This window comes from Engraulis encrasicolus, chromosome 21 (genome assembly GCF_034702125.1).
Source record: "Engraulis encrasicolus isolate BLACKSEA-1 chromosome 21, IST_EnEncr_1.0, whole genome shotgun sequence".
NCBI classification, from domain to species: domain Eukaryota; kingdom Metazoa; phylum Chordata; class Actinopteri; order Clupeiformes; family Engraulidae; genus Engraulis; species Engraulis encrasicolus.
The window spans coordinates 47,057,298-47,072,204 of record NC_085877.1 but is presented as its reverse complement, the minus strand read 5'-3'; the positions used below and the strand labels follow the sequence as shown (position 1 = coordinate 47,072,204).

The window sequence follows — 14,907 nt, the reverse complement described above, 5'->3', positions numbered from 1 at the left end:
ACACACACACACACACACACACACATTGTGGGTGTGCAGTTCTTTTCATTAGTCCTGTTTACTTGTTATCTCCGCAGGAGGTGTTATATGGGAAGTGTAAAAATGTCTGAATACATTTCAGCCCCTCAGTATGTGTGTGTGTGTGTGTGTGTGTGTGTGTGTGTGTGTGTGTGTGTGTGTGTGTGTGTGTGTGTGTGTGTGTGTGTGTGTGTGTGTGTGTGTGTGTGTGTGTGTGTGTGTGTGTGTGTGTGTGTGTGTGTCTGTGTGTGTGTGTGTGTGTGTGTGTGTGTGTGCAGCGTGTGTGTGTGTGTGTGTGCGAGCATGCGTGTGAGGGACAGAGACTGGTTATTTCTGTGAGTCACCCTCACGTGAGGGTGTGTCTGTCTACTTGTAAAGAGGTTTGATTATATGCGTCTGCTTGCGAGTGCATGTTAGCGTATGTGCGTGAGAGAAAGAGTGTCTTTGTGTGTTTGAGTGAATGTGTGCATGAAGATTGGGAACTATACAGTAACAAAACAGTAGGGGTGACAGTGAATCCCATTCTATGCACATCCTATGTCCTATCCTCATAGACAGATACACACACACACCAACATGATCTCCAAAAATTCTGTGCTCCTGGACACGGATGCTAGGGACACGAAATCCGTGTCCAGGAGCACGGATTTTGCCAAAATTCCGTGCTCCTGGACACGGAATTGTTTTCCGTGCTCCTGGACACGGAATTGTTTTCCGTGATGGACACACAGAAGTGCTCTCTCTATACTCCCACAGCTCTATGTTTCCACAGTCTTGTTTTCTCAGGATTTTTCTCATTTCAAATATTTTTTCTCTAAAAAAAACCTTTCTTACTGACAGGTTAGGGTTAGGGATTGTTTTGGTCTGGGCACAGCTAGTATTCTTTCATTCATTATATGAATATGATAGCCTATCAACCAACTGGAAAAAGATATTTCTCAAAAATATGTCTTTAATGACAGGTTAAGGTTAGGGAATGTTTTGGTCAGGGCACAACTTAAATTGCTATAGCATTATTTTGTTTAGGATTAGCATTTGGTATGTATTTTCCAATGATAGAGTTAACACAGTGCTGTGGGAATATAGAAAGCACTTCCGTGTGCCCATCACGGAAAACAATTCCCTGTCCAGGAGCACGGAATTTTAGCAAAATCCGTGCTGCTGGACACGGATTTAGTGTCCTTAACATCCGTGTTCTGGAGCACAGAATTTTTGGAGATCAGGCTGTAGGGTTAGGGATTGTTTTGGTCTGGGTACAGCTGGTATTCTTTCATTCATTATATGAATATGATAGCCTATCAACCAACTGGAAAAAGATATTTCTCAAAAATATGTCTTTAATGACAGGTTAAGGTTAGGGAATGTTTTGGTCAGGGAACAACTTAAATTGCTATAGCATTATTTTGTTTAGGATTAGCATTTGGTATGTATTTTCTAATGATAGAGTTAACACAGTGCTGTGGGAATATAGAAAGCACTTCCGTGTGCCCATCATGGAAAACAATTTCGTGTCCTTATTAACATCCGTGTCCAGGAGCACAGAATTTTTGGAGATCAGGCTGCACACACACACGCACTCAAGACCAACCACACACACACATACACACACACACAAATACACGCACTCAAGTCCAACCACACACACACACACACACACACACACACACACACACACACACACACACACACACACACACACACACACACACACACACACACACACACACACACACACACACACGCACTCCAGTCCAACCACACACACACACACACACACACACACATGCATGCACAAAAGGCCACACACTTACGCACACAAGACCACACACACACCCACACACACACGTACGCACACAAGACCACACACACATGTACGCACACACACACACACAAGACCACACTCGCACACTCACACGCACACACACACACTGCCTTCAGAGAAATGCCACAGAGGTCTGCCATCGCCATCAGCTCCCCTTGTCCTGACCTGTACCTTTGTCCTCCGTCACACACACGTGACAAAGCAACAATCACACACACACACACACACACACACACACACACACACACACACTTCGGACAAGTGACACAGCAATCTGTCATGGCTACCTACGCTGTGTTGTCAGGCATGCACACACATACTGTATGCAAACATGCATGCACACACGCACCCACGCGTGCGTGTGTGTGTGTGTGTGTGCATGCACGCAGATACTGTGTGCACACACACACACACAAGCACACAGAAAGCTACGAACATGATTCAGCATTTGATGCAGACGAAGGCAGATACACACGCACACACACACACACACACGCACACACACAAACACAAACACACACACATGTGCTCACAGACACGTGGACAAATGCAAGCAATTGTAGTGTGTGGACTAACTAACCCAGCTCTCAGTTGGTATTTAGACTACTTGTAGTAGTTAATGTGTATGATGAACAGCAAATGACTTTGTGTTATATGTCAGACCTTTGATTGTCTTTTGTCTTTTGTATGTCTCTCTGTGTGTGCGTGTGCGTGTGCGTGTGCGTGTGGGTGTGTGTGTGCGTGTGCGTGTGCGTATGTGTGCGTGTGTGTGTGTGTGTGTGTGTGTGTGTGTGTGTGTGTGTGTGTGTGTGTATGTGTGTGTATGTGTGTGTGTGTGAACCAGAATTGCCACTACTGTGGTGAAGTGTGGTCTGTTATTCATTTTCTAGGGGCTTGGGGGCCACAAGCAGCTGCCTGCCTTGCCTGGTGCACCTCTGTGTGTGTGTGTGTGTGTGTGTGTGTGTGTGTGTGTGTGTGTGTGTGCGTGCGTGCGTGCGTGCGTGCGTGCGTGCGTGCGTGCGTGCGTGCGTGCGTGTGTGTGTGTGCAAATGTGTTTATGTGTGTGTCTGTGTGTGTGTGTGTATGTCTGAATGTCTGTCTGTCTGTGTGTATGTGGGTGAATGTGTCTCGATTGTCTGCTTGAGTTACACTGTACGTTTATGAAACACATTTGTTGTTAAATGCAGGATGTGTTCAAGCAAGGGGCGTAGCAAAGACCAATAAACCAATGTGACTTAATTAGATTTTATCAGCGTCCCACCCTAGTGACCTATCGCAACCCTTTGGCAGTGTTGCCAGATTGGGCGGTTTTCCCGCCCAATTGGGCTGCTTAGGATGGCCGTGTGCGGGTAAAAAAAGGATTTTGGAGAAAAACCCGCCCAATTTTCGGCCATAGAAATCATTAGAATTGGGCGGGATTTAATGCTTCAAGGCGGGTTTTTAACATTTTTTGGGGCTGGAAATCATCAGCCCCATCTGGCAACCCTGACCTTTGGTAATGAACAGTTTATTTGCACCCCGGGGTCTTAGTGGCAATTAGCACCGAAAATATAAACACTCCAATAAAACACACACTTGGCCACACAAACACTCATAAATGCCTGCAAATACACAGGCACACACGCGCGCACGCATGCATGCACGGATAGACGCGCGCGCACACACACACACACACACACACACACACACACACACACACACACACACACACACACACACACACACACACACACACACACACACACACACACACACACACACACACACACACAGACAAGGACATGCACCCATATACTTACGTGCACTGCGAATGCATGCTATATGCACAAACACACAGAGACAGACAGAAACACACACACGCACACACACACACGCACAAACACACACACAAATACGAAAATACACACACTGCAATATGAGCAGGTAGGCTTGTAAGAAAAGCTGTGAAGGTTGAAGAAAATAATTTTTACTTTAAAATACGAGTCTTGCTGGCTCTCTCACAGTGTGAGCATATGGATTTTTGCTTTTGTTTTGCAAAGCACTGCCACTTGATCTGACAAACACACACACACACACACACACACACACACACACACACACACACACACACACACACACACACACACACACACACACACACACACACACACACACACACACAGACAAAAGTGCACACATAACAGACGCACACACACACAGGCATAGATAAACGTGCACATTCTCTCTCTCTCTCTCTCTCTCTGTCTCTCTCTGTGTGTCTCTGTGTCTCTCTCGCACGCACGCACCTACGCACGCACGCACGCACGCACGCACGCACGCACGCACGCACGCACGAAGATGATGAGAAAAACTGCTGCCAGTTCTCCAAAGCTCAGGAGTCGTGAGCAATATGAAATGAGCTGCTGATTTCTCTCTTTATTGAATAAAAAGGAAAAAAAAATGTGTGTGTGTGTGTGTGTGTGTGTGTGTGTGTGTGTGTGTGTGTGTGTGTGTGTGTGTGTGTGTGTGTGTGTGTGTGAGAGAGAGAGAGAGAGAGAGAGGGAGAGAGAGAGAGAGAGAGAGAGAGAGAGAGAGAGAGAGAGAGAGAGAGAGAGAGAGAGAGGGACGGACAGAGAAATTGCCGGAGCGTGGAATAGGGAGAGACAAGGAGGATGCTGGTATGGAGGGAAGAAGGGAGAGAAAGACAGAAAGAGAGAAATCCAGGAAGACAAGAAGACAGAAAGAAAGAAAGAAAGAAAGAAAGAAAGAAAGAAAGAAAGAAAGAAAGAAAGAAGGAAAGAAAGAATTGGTCAACATCCAGCGTCCTCTGCTCCTAGTACCCTTCTCTCTTCTTCTTTTTCTACTTTCCGGTCTTCCTCCTCCTTCATCTTCTCCTCAGGTGACATCATAACCTCCATGGTGACGGTCGTCATGGCCACTCAATCACACCATCCATCACAGGCCTGATTGCACTCCGGGCCAGGGGACACACATGCCACACGCACGTGCACACGCACACGCACACGCACATACACACACACACACACACACACACACACACACACACACACACACACACACACACACACACACACACACACACACACACACACACACACACACACACACACACACACACACACACACACACACACACACACACACACACACAGTAGAGCCAACCAGCCTCTGATTCAAGAGGCCTTTAAAAGTTCATAAAATGGCTGACAATAGAGAGAGAAGAGAGAGAGAAGGGGGGGGGGGTTGCAGGCAGACAGAGAAAGAGAGATTGAGAGGAGAGGTAGAAAGAGAGAGAGAGAGGACATTCAACTTTAATTGTACAGGGAGCATGTATGGTCCCCCGTCGCCTATGTATGTGTTTAGGAGAGGGAGAAAGCCTTTATGACAGCTTATTTTTATTATGTTAGCCCCAATGAACATTCTCTGTAAGAGACACTGGGATTTGCACAAGCCCAATGACCTTCCCTGCAACAGGCTTTGGGATTGGTGCAAGCCCAATGACCTTCCCTGCAACAGGCTTTGGGATTGGTGCAAGCCCAATGTGTATTCTCTATAACAAGCTCTAGGATTGGTGCAAGCCCAATGAGATTCCCAGTAGCAGACACTGGGATTGGTTGCAATTCCAATGAGTATTCTCTACTTTATAATAAGCTCTGGGATATGTGCAATGCCAATGGAAATCTCTGTAACAGGCTTTCGGCGAGCTGCAAGTGCAGTAAGTATTCTCTATAACGAGTTCTGGGATTGGTGCAGCGTCAATGGACATCTCTGTATGAGGCACAGGTACTGGTGCAAACTCCATTAGTCCATGGGCCAGAGCAGATATTGGTATCACCTGAGGTGGCAAAGTCTATCAATGTTTTTGTAATCCCCCATACCTGAGGGACATTATTTGGTATGATATGCCCTCTGGAAGTGGTAGCTTTCTTATATTTTTACTTACTTTTATAATGATACCCAGTACATTTCGCAATGTATGCCTATATATGGATGTAAGTGTATGCACGTGTCTGTGATGATGGGATATGTCTTTATTGATGTTATATCACATGTAGACACCTTAGGGATTTCACAAATATATAGTTTTGATGGATAATGTACTTTCCTATGAATTATATAGGTAAAAATATATCCATCATACACTTTTTCAGCCATACAATGCAAGGTTAGATTGATGCAGAAACCTGTAAGAGGGTGGGTCAAACCCTAATACTTGCTATATCATATCTGTAGAGTGTGGACTTTCAGAAAATATATGGGTTTGCTAGTTTAATATATAAACTTTATTACAGGCTCGGGGCCCACATTGGTCACATTACAATACACACATCAACAGCACAATAAAAATACACACACTGTTGCGTCAGGCGGAGCCTGGGCACGGGCCCGCTTGATTGACAGCCGTCTGCACCGCTCCTTACTGCGCTGAGTTGCGTGGTGCCATGCTCCAGGTGTAGGTAATTTCTGATTGCCCCTAATTGGCATGGGTCTCAAACAAAAGACATGGCGTGTTGCTGTTCATTCACTTCACGAGAGAGCAGCAACACGGCCGGTCGGCAAAAGTTTAATGCCAAACATTTGTAATATTAACAAAATCCTAACAGCTTGGGGAAAAAAGGACTTCAGAAGGCTACCGGTAAGCCCAGAGACTTTCTTTGATCTAAAACTGCATGGCTACGCTCTTAACAGAGCATGGAAATGTTTCTCAGCATCTTGGATTGAATGTTTGAATTACGACTATCGGCCAGATGGTTATTACTTGCGTTCATCGGCCAAGTGTATTGTTTGTTTAATGTCGCGGACATGCGTAACTGGTTTGGTTGCGTTACTTTTCATTTAATTCACTTCATTTGTTAATATTTAAAATGAAAAGCTAAAGCGGTCATGAAATGGCCTATGTTTGAGAGTTTTTCTTTAATAAGTAACTGATCATTTGTCAGTGTTCCTTTGTTTATTTAATAATGTGTCAAAGCGGTTTAATGCTTGATTGGTGGCATTTTGACCGCGCTTAAACCGTGATGAAAATAGCCCAGTTTAATACTGACCTTATGCAATTGCTAAAAAACCATACTTACCTTTTGTTGCCTATTTTCGTGGGCGAAGATGCTTACCTTTGTTGCCTATCGTGTAGGCTATATACTTACCTGGTACCTAGGCCTATTTAACCTGGGCTCGGTAGAAATGTGATGTGTTTGTGCGTAAATAATGACGAATGCACGTTATTTAATCCATTTTATTTCTGCTTCATGTGTTTAAGGTTTTTCACCTGTACCTGTAAATCCAATCTGCACTGCAAACCCTGTTGAAACCCTGATCCATTGAAACTCACTTCAAAGAACAATCCACCGAAAATCAATAAAACAAAACCAACGAGTGGAATCTTGTGTCCGATTCAGTCCTTCCTATTTCAAGTGTGGGAAACCCAATGCTGGGAACTTGACAGTGAAAAACCGCCACAGTGGATGACCGCTACAGTGGACACATAGACGACTGCCAGAGAATCGCCGCCTGTCAAGAGCCGTCTGCAGTTGTTCGTCACCGACCAGAGGCATCGCGTTGCCGACCAAAACCGCCTGTTGCTACCAGTTAAAGAAGGAAGACTCCAATCAAGCCACAACCCAAAAGAGGAGAAGCCACTTCACCTGGGGGCCTGGAGGACACCGTCTTTAGCTGTAATCACCTGCTGTGGACAATATCTCAAGTGAAGAAAAAATTGCTGTGGAAAAAAAACAAAATCACTGTGACAAAGAAAAAAAAAAAAAGATCACAAAGTGACAAAAAAAGATCACAAAGTGACAAAAAAAGATCACAAAGTGACAAAAAAAGATCACAAAGTGACAAAAAAAGATCACAAAGTGACAAAGAAAGATCACAAAGTGACAAGAAAGATCACAAAGTGACAAGAAAGATCACAAAGTGACAAAGAAAGATCACAAAGTGACAAAGAAAGATCACAAAGTGACAAAAAAAAGATTCACAAGGTCACCAAAAATTATTGAAAATGTCACTAGAAGACCTAAAGACGGAGCGAACCACGGCAAAAAGACTTTTTACCCGCCTGGTCAATCACATTACAAGAACATATCCAGACATGGCTGTGGAGGAACTGAAAGTGCATTTCAACAAGCTCACAGCCGAGTGCTCCAGAGTCTTGGAAGCCAACGACGACGTCGGGGCTGCCTATATGGCGGAAGAAGACGCAGCCACAGTGGAGGACTTGAGTGCTGACACAAAAGGAGACCTGGAGAAGACGGAGGAGGACTGCAAACGGAGGACCAAAGAAGCAAAGATCCTAATTCAACAGGCACTCTGGGGGCACGGGGAAGTTGAGCTGGCCCTCGCTCTCCACAATGCTGAAGCAGAGTACAAAAACGTTTCCTCAGCCCAGCTTGACGTGACCCTGGAGGGCTATGAATTCATGCTGACTCACTTCGAGACACTGGTGCTGAAAGCGAGAGAGGCCCATAGCGATTGGAATCGTTGGGCACCCGCTCGGGAGAAGAAGGAGACTGATCAGCGTTTAATGGAGCTTGAAGTGTTTCTTCCACAGCTGGTTTCCCGAAAGGCCGCCTTTATAAAGGCAGCGAAGATCAAGACTGACGATGAACCCACCGCCCACCGTGCAGCGCCTGTTCCAGCAATAAAGCTCAAAGCCCTAGCTCTCCCAAAGTTTACCGGCAACCAGCGGAGCTACTACCGGTGGAAAAAGGAGTGGGAAGCGCTGCAGAAGCAGGGAGAACCAACGGGCTCGAGAGAAGTCAAGAAATTCCAGCTGCTCGATAGCATCGACGAAAGGGTGGCTGGAACCTTGCACCTGCCAACCTACAGCTCGCCGGAGGAGATCTTCAGGGTCCTCGACAACAGGTACGGCAACCAGGCCAACATTGCTCTGGAGATCGTCGAGAGCCTGCAAGCAACCCCTGCAGTGAGAGCTGGTCAGCCCCGAAAAGTCATTGATCTCATCCAGACCATCGAGAAAGCGCTGTGTGATCTGAACGACCTGGACAACGCAGAGGCCATAAAAAACCCCATTGTGACGAAGTCCATCGAGGGTAAGCTCCCAGAGACATTAAAGAAGGACTGGCTCACCCACGCAGCTGTACAGGCCAATGCTGTGGACCAGCACAACCGCTTCGACAAGCTCTTGGCCTACCTAAAGACCCAGGAGGCCATTTATGAGCAACTGGACCAGCTGAGAGATGGTGCTGAACCTGCCCAGACCAAGTTCCAGAAGCAAGCCAGGACCAAAACAAGTATCAGCCCTGCAGCAACCAACAATGACTCAGCGGGGTGCGTTGTCTGCGGCGATCCAAAGCACAGGAGGAAGCTGTACTTTTGCCGAAAGTTCAGAGCCAACCTGAAGCCAGCGGAGAAGAGGGACGCAGTTCAGCAAATTGGTGCCTGCAGGAGATGCCTAGAGGTCCACACCGGCGAAAGCTGCAAGAAATCAACGTACCTGTGCAGGATTCCAGAGTGCAAGAACCAACACCACTACCTCCTATGTCCAGTTGCCAGACCTCAACCCCAAACCACCACCAGTCCAGTGAGGGCCACAGCCAAAAAGCTCACAGACACGCAGGAGCAGTTCCTCTCAAAACTTTCACCAGAGCTGGCAAAACAATGCCAAGATGCCTTCTGCAACACCGCATCCAGGGCGTTCATCTCCAGTGCTGATGAGAGAAGTCTTCTTGACGAACACTCCATCAAAGAATACCCAGTCATCCTGATGCTTCTGAACGTCACTGCCAATGACGGACAGAGCATCGGGACCCTCATTGATCTCGCTTCTGACACCAATTACATAACACACAGAGCTGCAAGCAAGCTGAATCTCAGGAGCGAAGACGTCACATTGGTGGTTCACGGGGTCGGCGGTATGATGGTGTCTGTCGCGACCAAGCGTTACCTACTCAAGTTACGCGTCAGCACAGCAAGAGGGACAGTCACGGCACACCAGTTGGTCTGCTACGGGCTGGAGAAGATTGCAGAAGTCCACAAGCATGTCTCTGCAGAGAAGCTTCAGAAAATCTTTCCAGACGTCGCTCTTCAAGACCTGGTGAGACCAAAAGAAATCCAACTTCTCATCAGTCACAAAGAGGGGAAGCTGGTGCCACAAAAGATCCGCTCCGCTGGCGACCTGGTGTTGTGGGACGGTCCACTGGGCAAGACGATCGGAGGCACACACCCCGATCTCTTCGAGGAAGTCACCTTGACAGCACACACTTCGAAGACTCATTTCGCAAGATCCATGCGAACTGCTGCTGTTAGATACACCGAACACTCATCCAAAGCTCCAGTCTTCTGTCAACCTCACACACACTCCAGCTCCCAGTCCAACACAGCCACGAGCAACAGAGACTTTCTTAAGTGGTGGAAATGGGAGAGCATCGGCGCAGCTTGCCAACCAAGATGTGGAGGGTGTCGCTGCGGCAACTGTCAGCCCGGTGGCAAAGAAATGACGCTGGCCGAAGAGAGAGAGATGGAGCTGGTGAGAGAAGGCTTGACTTACGTGGCCGAAGACCATCACAGTCCTGCACCACACTGGCATGCCAAGTATCCTTGGAAAGAGGACCCAGCATCTCTCCCCAACAACAAGAGAGCAGTGGAAGCCACATTCCACAGAACTGAGAGGCAGCTGTCAAGGGAGCCAGAGTGGAAAACGGCCTACGCCTCTCAAGTCCACGAAATGGTGAGCCGCAGAGCTGCAGTGAAGCTCTCCAAAGACGTCTTGCGCAACTGGACTGGGCCAGTATGGTACGTAAGTCACCTGATCGCCCCAAATCCACACTCCGTCACCACGCCAGTGAGACTGGTATGGAACAGCAGCCAGAACTACAGAGGTCTCAGCCTGAACGACATCCTAATCAAAGGGCCCGACGTCTTGAACCCAATCAGAGGTGTCCTGCTCAGGTTCCGCACTGGTGTCTTTGCTGCGCTGGGAGACATCCGCAAAATGTATAACTCTGTCTGGCTTGAAGAAACAGAAGTCCATCTGCACAGATTCCTCTGGCGTGACTCAGAAGACGCAGAGATCGAAGAATTCGCAATAACACGAGTCAACATTGGAGACAAGCCCGCTGGGTGCATAGCCCAAGTTGCCATGCGAGAGACTGCCAGTCTGCCAGCATTCAAACACTTCAAAGAAGAGAGACGCATCATTGAAGAGGATGCCTATGTTGACGACATATTAACCTCTCACAACAACCTCGACTGCCTGAAAAGCCTCACAGCCAACATTGAGCAGATCCTGCAAGCAGGAGGATTCTCCATGAAGCCCTGGATCTACTCGGATCAAAGTGGGAGGAACGAGTCGAGAGGTGAGAAGATGAAGTCAAACACCACCGTGGTTCTGCCAAACCAACTCACCGAGGAAGACAACAAAGCCCTGGGCCTCGGTTACACCATTGAAGATGACAAGCTGCATGTCATGGTTGCAGTGAACTTCTCCAAGAAAAAGAAAAAGATGCGCCTTGGCCAGGACCTGAAGAAAAACCAGGTGAGGGAGAACACTCCAGATCCACTCACCAGAAGAGAACTGCTAAGCCAAGTCTCAGGCCTCTACGACCCCCTCGGCCTTGTGGCTCCAGCAAAACAAAAGGGAGCCATCTTGATCCGCCGAGCCTTCCAAGAGGCAAAGGTCATGTACGACGCAAAAGACACCTGGGATGCTGCCTTGTCCACTGAGCTCAGAGATGATGCCATAAAGCTCCTTGAAGAGTATGCTGAGCTAAGCCAAGTCAGATTCTCCAGAGCTCTCACACCACCAGACCCAGCCGAGGAACCATGCGCCGTCACCTTCTCTGATGGCAGCGAACATGCATATGGTGCTGTGCTGTACCTGCGATGGAGCTGCAGCCATGGTGCCATCGTGAGGCTGGTGGAAGCCAAGGCCAAGCTGACCCCTCTTGACCAGAAGGGTGACCCGGTGAAGGCGGAGATGTGTGGAGCTGTCTTTGCTGCACGGCTGAAAACCTACTTCCAAAGACACTGCCGAATGAAGGTCAAGAGGTGGTTTCACCTGGTCGACAGTCAGACCATCCTGGGCGCCATACAGCGAGAGAGTTATGGGTACCACACCTTCTACGCGAACAGAGTGGGTGAGATCCAGAGCAGCACTGACATCGGAGATTGGTGGTGGATTCCAGGTGCTCTGAACGTAGCAGACATCATCACCCGAGGGGCCAGTCCTGATGACCTGACTGAGGATTCGGAGTGGCAGTCCGGCCCGCAGTTCCTGCAGCGTCCAGAGGTTGAGTGGCCAATGAAGTCGGCGAAAGATGTTGCTGTACAGGCAAGAGAGAGCATCACCAAAATGCAGAAGAAAACCTTCTCCGCAATACTTACCAGAGGTCAGCTGAGGGCACAACGCGCAGTTGCAGTCCAGGATGGCGACACACAGTCCAAGTCCAGAAAACCACCGACAGTAGCAGCAGTCCAAAGACTTGTGGATGAAAAACGCTTCAGCAGTCTCAGACGGCTGGTTGGAACGATTGCATGGACTTGGAGAGCTGCCAAAACATTCCTGAATGCCAAGGAAGAAAAGTGGGAGGCGGCACCATCATGCGGCACCATCACCGTCGGCGAGAGGGAAACCGCGTTCCTAAGCATCTGCCTGGCTGCGCAAGAAGGTGTCAACTTTCCAGCCACGACCACTGACAGACTTGTGGTATATAGAGACCACACAACTGGCATCCTCATGTGTGGCGGGAGGATNCAGGCCTTCAAAGAAGACCATAAAGCTGTTCCTCTGCTACCGTACCAAGCCTGGGTCTCCACTCTTCTAGCCCGCGAAGCACACAGTGAGGGGCATGATGGAGTGGCAGGAACTCTGCTACGAATGAGGAAGAGAGCCTGGGTGATTAGAGGAAGACTTCTGGCCCAAAAAGCTGTCGATGACTGCATGGTCTGCAGGAAAGAAAGAGCGAAGACCTGTCAACAAATCATGGGTGACTTACCTGAAGAACGTGTGAATCCAGCTCCTCCTTTCCAATTCACATCCATCGACCTGTTCGGCCCGTATCAAGTAAAGGATGATGTCAAAAGAAGAGCAAACATGAAGGTCTGGGGAGTTCTTTTTTGCTGCATGTCCAGCAGAGCAGTCCACCTAGAACTCTCAAACACACTGTCAACAGAGAGCTTCCTGTTTGCATATCAAAGATTCACCTCCATCCGTGGCCATCCACAGAAAATCTGGTCCGATCCTGGGACGAACTTTGTAGGGGCGAAACCGGTCCTACAAGACATGTACACTTACCTGAACCAACAAAATCCGGAAGCCTTGGAGGAGTATGCTGCCAAAAATGGAACCTGCTGGATGTGGAAAATCCTGCCAGCTGATTCACCCCACCGAAATGGCGCTGCTGAAGCTGCAGTCAAGGTCGTCAAAAGAGCTCTTCAAAGTCTTGGCGGAGGAAGTGGCCTTACCTTCAGTGAGTTCCTGACTGTGCTGAAGTTGGCTGCCAACCTTGCCAACGAAAGGCCCATTGACGCCAGAGTACAGAGTCGTGAGGACAGCATCAGCTACATCACCCCAAACTCACTGCTGCTTGGCCGAGCCACACAGACTGGAGACTTCAAAGCAGTCGATTACACCACCTACCCCTTCAAAAGGCTTCAAGAGATGCAGACTCAGGTCAGCCACTTCTGGAGGTTGTGGAGTCAACTTGCCGGCCCAAACTTGTTCATCCGCAGTAAGTGGCATACTGCAAAAAGAAATGTTGCTGTCGGAGATGTGGTGTGGCTCTGCGACCAGAATGCGCTACGGGGGCAGTACAAGCTGGCAAGAGTTACCAACGTGAATGCAGACCCCAAGGGCATTGTCCGGGACGCTTATGTGAAAGTCCCAGCAAGCGGATGTGCCCAAGACAAAGCAAGACCCAAGGCAAGGCAAACCAAGAAGTCCTGGGACGCGCAGGGCACCACACTACACCGGGATGTGCGGCGCCTTGTTGTCCTCCTCCCTGTGGAAGAACAGAACACCACAACTCAGCTCACCTGATGAGGGCGATCTTTCCGTGATGTCTCACAGCAAGACCGAGTGGGAGGTGTTGCGTCAGGCGGAGCCTGGGCACGGGCCCGCTTGATTGACAGCCGTCTGCACCGCTCCTTACTGCGCTGAGTTGCGTGGTGCCATGCTCCAGGTGTAGGTAATTTCTGATTGCCCCTAATTGGCATGGGTCTCAAACAAAAGACATGGCGTGTTGCTGTTCATTCACTTCACGAGAGAGCAGCAACACGGCCGGTCGGCAAAAGTTTAATGCCAAACATTTGTAATTTGTCTTTGATGTAAAAGTGCATGGCTACGCTCTTAACAGAGCATGTAAATGTTTCTCAGCATCTTGGATTGAATGTTTGAATTACAACTATCGGCCAGATGGTTATTACTTGCGTTCATCGGCCAAGTGTATTGTTTGTTTAATGTCGCGGACATGCGTAACGGTTTGGTTGCGTTACTTTTCATTTAATTCACTTCATTTGTTCATATTTAAAATGTAAAGCTAAAGCGGTCATGAAATGGCCTATGTTTGAGTTTTCTTTAATAAGTAACTGATCATTTGTCAGTGTTCCTTTGTTTATTTAATAATCTGTCAAAGCGGTTTAATGCTTGATTGGTGGCATTTTGACCGCGCTTAAACCGTGATGAAAATAGCCCAGTTTAATACTGACCTTATGCAATTGCTAAAAAACCATACTTACCTTTTGTTGCCTATTTTCGTGGGCGAAGATGCTTACCTTTGTTGCCTATCGTGTAGGCTATATACTTACCTGGTACCTAGGCCTATTTAACCTGGGCTCGGTAGAAATGTGATGTGTTTTGTGCGTAAATAATGACGAATGCACGTTATTTAATCCATTTTATTTCTGCTTCATGTGTTTAAGGTTTTTCACCTGTACCTGTAAATCCAATGTGCACTGCAAACCCTGTTGAAACCGTGATCCATTGAAACTCACTTCAAAGAAAAATCCACCGAAAATCAATAAAACAAAACCAACGAGTGGAATCTTGTGTCCGTTTCAGTCCTTCCTATTTCAAGTGTGGGAAACCCAATGATGGGAACTTGACACAC

The 14,907-nt window shown here is 47.9% G+C and overlaps 1 long non-coding RNA gene across 1 annotated transcript; it reads left to right on the top strand.

The window, feature by feature from the left end:
- Window positions 1-6,233: 6,233 nt before the first annotated feature.
- On the top strand, window positions 6,234-7,219 carry LOC134437260 (uncharacterized). Its single transcript, XR_010032374.1, has 2 exons — window positions 6,234-6,476; window positions 7,098-7,219. It is a non-coding gene; the product is annotated as an uncharacterized LOC134437260 (long non-coding RNA).
- Window positions 7,220-14,907: the final 7,688 nt, after the last annotated feature.